The sequence below is a fragment of the Mastomys coucha genome, chromosome X, assembly GCF_008632895.1.
Source record: "Mastomys coucha isolate ucsf_1 chromosome X, UCSF_Mcou_1, whole genome shotgun sequence".
Taxonomy (NCBI): Eukaryota; Metazoa; Chordata; class Mammalia; order Rodentia; family Muridae; genus Mastomys; species Mastomys coucha.
The window spans coordinates 41,826,776-41,835,778 of NC_045030.1; the positions used below are offsets into that span (position 1 = coordinate 41,826,776).

A 9,003-nucleotide genomic window follows, 5' to 3' on the forward strand; every position below is an offset into this window, starting at 1 on the left:
AGAGAGAGAGAGAGAGAGAGAGAGAGAGAGAGCGCTCTTATCTCTCTCTTACTGCCAGGGACACCCCCAGCACTTTCTAGCCTCTTTTGAGTCTGTCCTAGCTTATATAAAGTTTGGTGAGCTTAGCTACCTACCACTAATAGATCTACCTAAAATAGAACCCTGAGACCGGAAGGTAGGGCTAGTCATCAGAAATGGTTTCAGGTAAAGTTAAGTGATATGTAGATGTGAAGCTGAGAGATTTTGGTCTTCTCCATAAATCTTCAGCATTACTTTCTCTTTCTGGGTTCTAAAACAATGGCTTTCTCTAGGAAACTCTAGCCAACACTACATTCTGCGCTTGAATATCACCTTACCATAAGAATCTGCCACCAACTAGAGTAAGAAACACTGAGAGTGAGAATGAGAGAGTGCAATCCTAATCATTTTCCCTTTGTGTGGGAACCTTCTAGATAATGCATATATAGTGTGTTAAGAAGCTGGAGTGAGCCGGGTGGTGGTGGCGCACGCCTTTGATCCCAGCACTTGGGAGGCAGAGGCAGGTGGATTTCTGAGTTCGAGGCCAGCCTGGTCTACAGAGTGAGTTCCAGGACAGCCAGGGCTACACAGAGAAAAGCTGTCTCAAAAAACAAACAAAAAAAGAAGCTGGAGTCAAGGTTGGGTATGGTGGCGCATGCCTGTGATCTCAGTGACAGAGGCAATAAGATCAAAACTTCAAGGTTACCATCATCTACATAGCCAGTTTGAGATTAGCCTCAAAAAAAAAAAAAAAAAAAAGCAGAGAAAACAGCTTTCAAATAAATGCAAAGCCATAGTGGTGGTTTTTAAAAACACAAAATAGTTGTACTGTAAAATAGGATTGGCATCTAATTATGACTAACATCATATATATGTCATCTGAAGATATAGTAAGCCAATTAATATGACTCAGCCAAAATTTAATTTTCATGGGTTAATAAATATAACAACTTGTCCTTAATATATTTTTTAAAAAAATTAACACCCAAGGGGGTGGGTTTAAAAAAAAATGAACACCCAAGACAGAGCCACAGGCTTTTATATGCAAACATGGCATTACCTTCTCTGGCCACTAGGTGTCACTGCAGCAAACGCAAAGACTCTGGTACATGGAAAGCTATGAACCAACAGCTTAGTAAATTACTCACAATCCCAGCTCAGAATCACTTTCAGTTTGGAAGATGAGGGGGCAGAAGCAACAGCAAACATCTAAAGTTGTTTTTTTTTTTTCCTGTAAAGCACACAATGCAATATTCATCAAGAAGAGAGAGCCATAAGAACCACCTGCCCCCACTGGATCAGGCAGGTTTACCCACTTCATTTGTCACAAGGGCACCAAGCTGCTGTGACCTGAACACAGTTAATGGTAACATTTGCATTCCATTGGTTTTCTCCATGGCACTGCCCAACATGAAGCAAATCAACAGCAGATGCCTGGTGGATAGCCAACTGAACAGGGAGTTTTTCCCAGCACCCACAGTGGCTGGCACCTTTGTCTGAGTGCCTAGTTGTCTTCATGGGCTTTTATCCAGACACTCGGACATACAATCTGTCTGTCTAATACCATGGCAGGTTGGAACTCTTCTGAACATTAATGACAATAATCAGAAGTCTTTTTTAGCCACCTGAGCCCTTCCTTCACCAGGTTTACATTCATTTTATTCTGCTTTTCTTTGGCTTGCGTGGCCCTGCTAGAGGATAGAGAGGTAAAGAATTTATGCATGCGCATGTTTTGAGAGAATGTTTCTTGGGGAGAAGGGTCAGTTGTATGTGGAATGAAATGCTACCTCGTGTGCTTTCCCGGACCCTAATACCACCCTGCCTGAAATCTCCTTTTCCACGTGTCTGTACATTTTAACTCAAGCTCCTCTAGATACATCCTGGCCCTTCTATCTGCATCTCCACCTAGCAAGGACCCTGAGCCAGAAGATGCTGGCAGCACTAAGTGTATTGAAGAAACAACAGGCTGGGCATAGTGGCATAACCTTTAGGGAGGCAGAGGCAGGTGGATTTTTGTGAGTTTGTCAACATAGCAAGTTCAAAGCCCGCTAGACCTACACAGTGAGACACTGTCTCAAAAGGGGTGGAGGATGAAGAAAAGGAAGGGATTTAATAAAAGAAAGTATAAAATGGAAGAAATGTTGACAAAAAAATATTTTACATGATTAATCTCTAAGCCCTATTAAGAACCAAAGAATTATGGGGGAAAAAACTATAATGGTTCCATAGACAGGTGTATGTGAAAGAGAAGGGGAGACAGGCTGGGAACACCTTGCTTGGAATCTGGAGAAGCGCTTCAAACATGGGACCTGGAGTCTGATAGGCCTTAGGAAAGAATCAGGAAAGAGGTCCATGTGCACCCCCCCCCCACTCAGTTGCTCCTATTAGGTATCTCCATTTCATCAGATACCAACCCATGTGTCGCCCTGTTGATTTATACCCCAGAGGACTTTGCCCCCACCACCACTCACAAGGTAAGCAGGATTAGGCCAGGTCAGCATTTGAACTGAAAGTGCATAAAATGAAGGACAAAGGTGGTATCCAAGTGGCACAGCTCAGTGAGCAGAACACACATGGTCAGTGAATAAACAGAGGCCCCAGTCTGCTCAAATAGACTCCAATCTGACCGAGATGGTTACCACCTTGAGCAACCTTTGCTGAGTAGGACACAGTCACTTCGTTAAGCCACTCAGAGCTTCTCATGCTCCACTCTACATCGTCACCCCCACCTCGCTCCTCAGTCCTGGGCTCATGGTTCTCTCAGACTGCTGATTTGTGCCACTGATTATCACATTTTCATGATCACTTCCAACCCACTGTCTATCAAAGTTACTCTTGTTCCCCTAAAACTGTCTTCCTAGACTTTTCCCTTTCCAGGCCATCGTTGTCCCAGATACCCAAGCTAAGCATCCAGAAGTTAGGTTTGGCTCTGCTTCATCCAACCAACCCAAAGCTCATTTGCTTCTGCATTCATAAGTCTCCTACATGGGTCCTTCTTTTTTTGCCCTGACTCCAATCAAAAGCCTTATCAGCTCATACTGCAGCACATACTGTTCTCTAGGATTGATTCTAAACGTGACCATTAGCACTGATTAGCACTATTAGTGGGAAGATACAGTAGGCACTGGGCCAAGGGTATGTCCATTATGTCATCCGATCCTTACAACAATTTGCAAAGTGAGCACTGTTATCACTCTACCTATTTCACTGCGCATGTCTGTCTGCCTGTGCGTGCCTACGAGTGAGCACAAGTGTGTGTGTGTGTGTGTGTGTGTGTGTGTGTGTGTGTGTGTGTGTGTGTGTGTGTGTGTGTGTGTGTGTGTGTGTGTGTCACAGTGCACATACAGAAAGAAATCAGACAACTTAAGGGAGCCAGTGATCTCTGTCCACCACTCAAGGCAGGTTCTGGAGCTTAAACTCAAATCATCATCAAGTGTTGCCAGCAAGCACTTTCACCTGTTGAGCCATCTTGCCTATTGACATGAGAAAACTGAGGCACTCAGAGGCTCTGTAGATTACAAGCCCATCTTTGAGCAATGGAACTGGGATAAAGCCATGCAGTTTGCCTCCGGGGTCAATACTCACTTCAGTCCATGGGTTTCGTGCAGAACAAATGTTCTTTCGCTCTGTCAGTGTGTCTCCTTCTCTATCACCTTTAGAGAATAAAGGCTGGCCCATTAGCCTGGCATGTTTCCCTCTCCGACTTAACTGTTCGTGCTGTATAGAGGCCCTTTGTATAGGGAGTTGCAGAATCAAATGTCTGTAAGAATTCAGAAACAGCATGGACAGGAGAGCTCGGGAGACCCAGAGAACAGGCACTCAGCCCCAAACAATAAGCCTTTAAATGCATTCTAAGCCGTCGTGCCTTTTGAAAGCATTCTGGAGAACTAAACTCTGCTCTCAGAATGTGATTAGCATTTAAATATGCGTAGCCAAAAAGAGTGAAGTGAACTGGTGGAGGCTACTGCTAAGCTGCTAGAGTCTCTTCTCTGAAGGATGGTTGCCATTTAGAAATGCAAGCCCAGTTTTCAAAGAAGCCCCTAAATTTACATCCAGATTTTGATGTGAAATCTTTCTATTTTTTAAGGTTACAAATAAAAAGTACTGGCTGGGCAAAGCAAAACATGCCTTCGTCTGGCCTCTGTTCAACTGAAGCATCCAGTTGCAATAGTGAGGAAGTTCCCCTCCCCCAAGCCCTGAAGACCAAATGTATTTTATATTCCGGTCAACAGGCCTTTGTTCCTGCAGCTACCTCTCTCCGCCGAAGCATCACTTCTGTCTCTGTAAAGGTTCAACTGAACTTACCTTGGTGGTAATATCTGTTGCTTTTGTTTGCCGGCTTTTCCCAGCCATAAGGTACGCACTTTCAGATAATGAGTAAAGGCAGATATTTAAGCCTTTGAGATCCACAGTGCGGGCACTCCAGCCCACTGGGGAGGGAGTCCTGGGGAAGAAGAAACTAAAGTAACTGTAGGGTACTTTCTCTGAAAAGGTGGATGCTGTTTTTCACAGACTCCCACTTCTACTCTCATGTCTATGGGCACAGTAGTTGTATTCCCAAAAGTTGTGGGGAACTCCTTTTAAAAGATGCTGGTATCCTCTCCATGGGTCCTCTCACTCTGACAATTTCCTTTCCATAGCATTTTTTCCTATCTTACCCTCTTTTATCTCAACAGCATTGCTCTGCTGTCCCTTCCCTCCCATAACTACCTCCTGATAACAGCTACCTTAGTTTCCTAAGCAGTGCCTTAGTTTGCTTAGTTTTGAGCATCCCTACTCTGGAACTCTGAAATCCAAAATGCTCTGAAGTCAGAAACTTGGAGCATCCACATGATGGAAAATTCCGCAACTGACCTCAAGTAAAGGACTGCAAACAAATACAGACACACTGAAAAGACCGTAGATGGGGCTGGGGGATAGTTCTTACATATGCACAGGGGCTTCAGTTTAAATTCCTCAAACCTATAGAAAGCTAGGCATGGTGGTAGTGTCCATCTATAATTCCAGCACTCCTACGTTGAGATGGGGGACAGAATTAAAAGAATCGACAGAAACTCCTGGCCTAGATAGCCTCACATGCACACAGAGATGCTGTGTAGCTAAGAAGACAGAAGTGAAGACAGCATCTGAGACTGTCCTCTAACCTCCACACATAAGCCACATCACACATGTACCAGCACACAGACACACACACACACCACATACACATCCATACGTATATAGAATAATAAAGATAAAAATTTAATAAGACTGCATAAAGTTACCTTCATGCTTTATAAAATATAATATATATGAAACAAGTGAATTCCATGCTCTAAACTTTGCTCCCATTTAAAGATCTCACTTTATGTATAACTATGCCAAAATTAAGAAATATTCAAAATTTGATGTACTTCTTATCCCAATCATCTTAGATAAAGGATACTCAACCTAGAAAGCTCTTTCTTTTAAAGATTTATTTATTTATTTTATGTATGTGAGTACACTGTCACTCTCTTCAGACACACCAGAAGAGGGCATTGGATCGCATTATAGATGTATGTGAGCCATCCTGTGGTTGCTGGGAAATGAACTCAGGACCTCTGGAAGATCAGTCAGTACTCTTAACTGCTGAGCCATCTCTCTAGCCCCTAGAAAACTCTTTTATGCATGTCACAAGATCCCTTATATTATAAATGTGTTTCTTTTCTCTAAATTGCAAGCTCTTTGCCCATGGGAAGTATATGTCAGACTTTTGTGTATCCCTATAACATTATAGTCTCACATAACAGGCACTTGATACCTGTTTTAAAATGAATAATGTTCAGAGCAAGTTTAGGAGCTTTTCCTGTGAGTACAGAGTTGAACCATGCCACTGAGTGAACCCTGAGTCTTTATGCTTGTTCCTACACAGGCTGAAGGTAAGAACACCCAAGCTTGACCTCTTCCCTGCCCGCTGCCCTAGAGAAACATCTTCTTGTCCCCTAGGACTACTTTTGTGTGCTGTTCTAAGAATACACTGTCTCCTATCACAGCAATCCCATCCTATGCCACCCATGGCCAACAGCTGTTAACTGGCAAGATTGGCAAATGTGCTAAAAGGACAAGATAGAACTAGGCACAATGTCAAAAGCTTATAATCCCAATATCCAGGAGGCTGAGACAGAAGGATCAAACTTTTCAGACCTGCCTGGGATACAGAGCAAGTTTAAAGCTAGTCTGGGCAATTTAGTGGGGCCATGTTTGAGGCAAACAAGAAAAGAGGATAGGGAAAAAAAACTTCACACTGTTTCCATTTGTACTCTCTGCATTCCAACCTCCCATCACTGTGCATGGGTCTGGAGGCACCTGACAAATCACACCCCCATGCAATTCATAGTCCTTCAGTGACTGCTTTCAGGACATGTAGGAATGTATATGACTCTACTGTTCTTTACTGAAGCTTTTGTCAGCTAGACGCATGAAGATTTGTGCAAGATAATGACAGGAAAAGTTTGCCTTGGATTAAGGAATTGTAACCATACTACCATTTGTTGGTCAGATAATATAGATGAGGCAGATTCTTAACTCATTTAATCCTCTTTATCGACCTCCAAAATAGGTACTATTATGATTCTTATTTCATGGGAAAATGAGGCACAGAAAGGGGAAGCTACTTGTTCAGAAGTCTCACAGCTAGTACTTGTTAAAGCTGGCTCTCTCCTTCCTCCTGGCTTTCCTTTATCCACCAGGAAGTACAGGGCTCCTTCCCAGATGCTAGGTAATTAGTTAATTTAGCCTTTCGTTCCTTTGCCTGTACTGAGATGGCAGAAGCTGGACCTTGAGAACTGGCAGCTCAGTATTTCAGTGCATGAATGGTTGAGGAAAATACCAATGTGCAAAGGCTCAGAACCCTTCATCCATCCAAGCTGCATCCATTCAAGTAAGCTAGGTGGCTTCTGAACAATACAAGTGGATTTCTCATAGTTCTGGAGGCTGGGACGTTCAAGGTCAAGGCAAACTTGATATCTGGTAAATGCTTGCTTTTCTCATTCCTAGATGGCACATTCTTGTTGCGTCCTTTTTGTGGTAGAAGCAGGGCAACTCCTGGCATGGCTTTTTGGACACTAATGCCATTCCTGAGGGCTCTGGCCTCATGATCTTATTACCTTCCAAAGGCTCCACCTCCTGAAACATTACATTGGGTCAGGATTTCAACACAGAAATTGGAAGGAAACACAAATGTTTGGACTTTAATAAGCCTGGTTTTGGCCAGAAGCTGGTTACCTCAAGTTAAAGTGGGGAAAAAATTTCTTAGGAAAACTATAGTATCCTAGAGCTTGGAGTCAGCAACCTGTCATTGGAAGCCCCATTGGTAGCTTTAACAAGCTCCCCGCTGTAAGAAGAAACAGCACAGGCGTAGACCATTCCTCAGCCATGATCCTTTGGTTAGCTACAGACTGATCTGGCTGGTCAGAGGACTGGGAAGAAAGTCCTCAGAGCCCTGGAAGGAGCAGCAGCAAGACCCCAGGAAAGGGAAGGAAATTGTTGTCCCAGCCACTAGTAGAAGATGCTAACCAAGTTGAATGGATCTGACTACTTTAGCCTCTCCTGGTTGGCACGGCATCTATTCTTAGCAAGAAAAAGGATGTTTTCCTAAGAAACCACTCACCTGTACAGATGTAGAGTGTTGAGTGCTGAGCACGGAGCTCTCAGAGACAGTGAGAGAGACTGACTCTTGCCTTTGTGGCAGTCTCGCTGATGTCTGGCCCCCTTGAGGACTCACTTCTGCCCAAGTGAGTGGCGTGGCCTTTGCAGTCAGAAGTAAAGGATGCTTGGTGAGGGAAGGGGAATGTCTGAACATCTATTAGGCAACATAGGGGTTTGGGGGGAGCTTTATTATTAAAGGGAAGGGAAAGAAAACCTGCCCCCTCCTTTGTTCTCTTAGAAAGTATTCCGTGCCCTAAACACTTTGGGGATTCTTGATCAGGGAAACAAAGAATGTCCCTAGAGGGCAGGCAAGGAGGGACTAGAGAGGTATCTTCCCAGTTCCACTGAACTGAACACAGCTCACTGCCCTTTTCTCCTGACCTAAGCTGGCTTGTTCCTTTGAAGCAGTAACAATCTTGGAATCCAAATAGCCACCTAGTACTAAGCTCTGTCTAAACACTAACAGCAGGTAAGATAAGGCCTCCCACCTCTGTCCCCAAAGAGAGCAAGTGAAGATAAGGGAGAGGGAAGAACGGCTCTGAAAACATCTGCTCTCAACAAGAAAGGTCAGCAGCTACTCGGGAAGCCTCTGCTCTCTGAAGGCTATGGACACTGTTGTTGACTAACCGTGCTGCTCCCTTGTAGCCAGTGTTGGAGATGAGGCACCTATTTTCAGCAACTTCCCCCACCCGTATAGTTGTCAGTTACTTAGGCTCATGGCTGGGTCCCCATGAGCAGATTAGCTCATGGGGGTGATGACATGGGGCATTGAATCTAGGATGACCCTTAATCCTGCCAGTGGACTGGGAGAGGCCACAGGCCCTCTCTGAGCCTCATCTCCCTCATCTATACAGTATGAAGCAGAGAACTGTGCCTTCATGTACCTGTGCAAAGACTGAATTAGGTTATTGAACATAGGCACATTGCAAATGCTGCTCTCATTGTTCTTGGAGCACCTCTTCAGAATCTATGCATAGATAGCACAGGAGGCCTGATTAGAACTCTATAAAGCCAAACCAGGTGCACTGCTGTTTCCTGAACTTACTAGCAATACATAAATGAGCCAGGCTAACAAACCCTCAGTAGCCCCTCCATCTTGAGAGCTAAGGATAAGTAGTGGTGGCAGACGAGGTCATTGTTCTTTTGTTGGGTTAGTATAATAAGCAGTGCCCAGCAGTGCAAGCCTGGAGTGGCTGAGGCAGGAGGCAGGAAGATGGTGAATTCAAGGCCTGCCTTGACAACAGAGTAAGTTCAGCCTGGGTAATTTAGTGAGACTCAGTTTCAAATTTTAAAACATTTTCTTACACTGTGTGTGTG

The 9,003-nt window shown here is 44.2% G+C and overlaps 1 protein-coding gene and 1 pseudogene across 1 annotated transcript in view; one reads left to right on the top strand and one right to left on the bottom strand.

Moving 5' to 3' along the window:
• LOC116076570 overlaps positions 1-7,768 on the bottom strand; it is a 57,563-nt pseudogene extending 49,795 nt beyond the window's left edge.
• The window catches only part of Slc25a43 (solute carrier family 25 member 43), a 37,409-nt gene that overhangs the window by 17,214 nt on the left and 11,192 nt on the right, over positions 1-9,003 (top strand). The gene's annotated exons all lie outside the window — the stretch shown is intronic.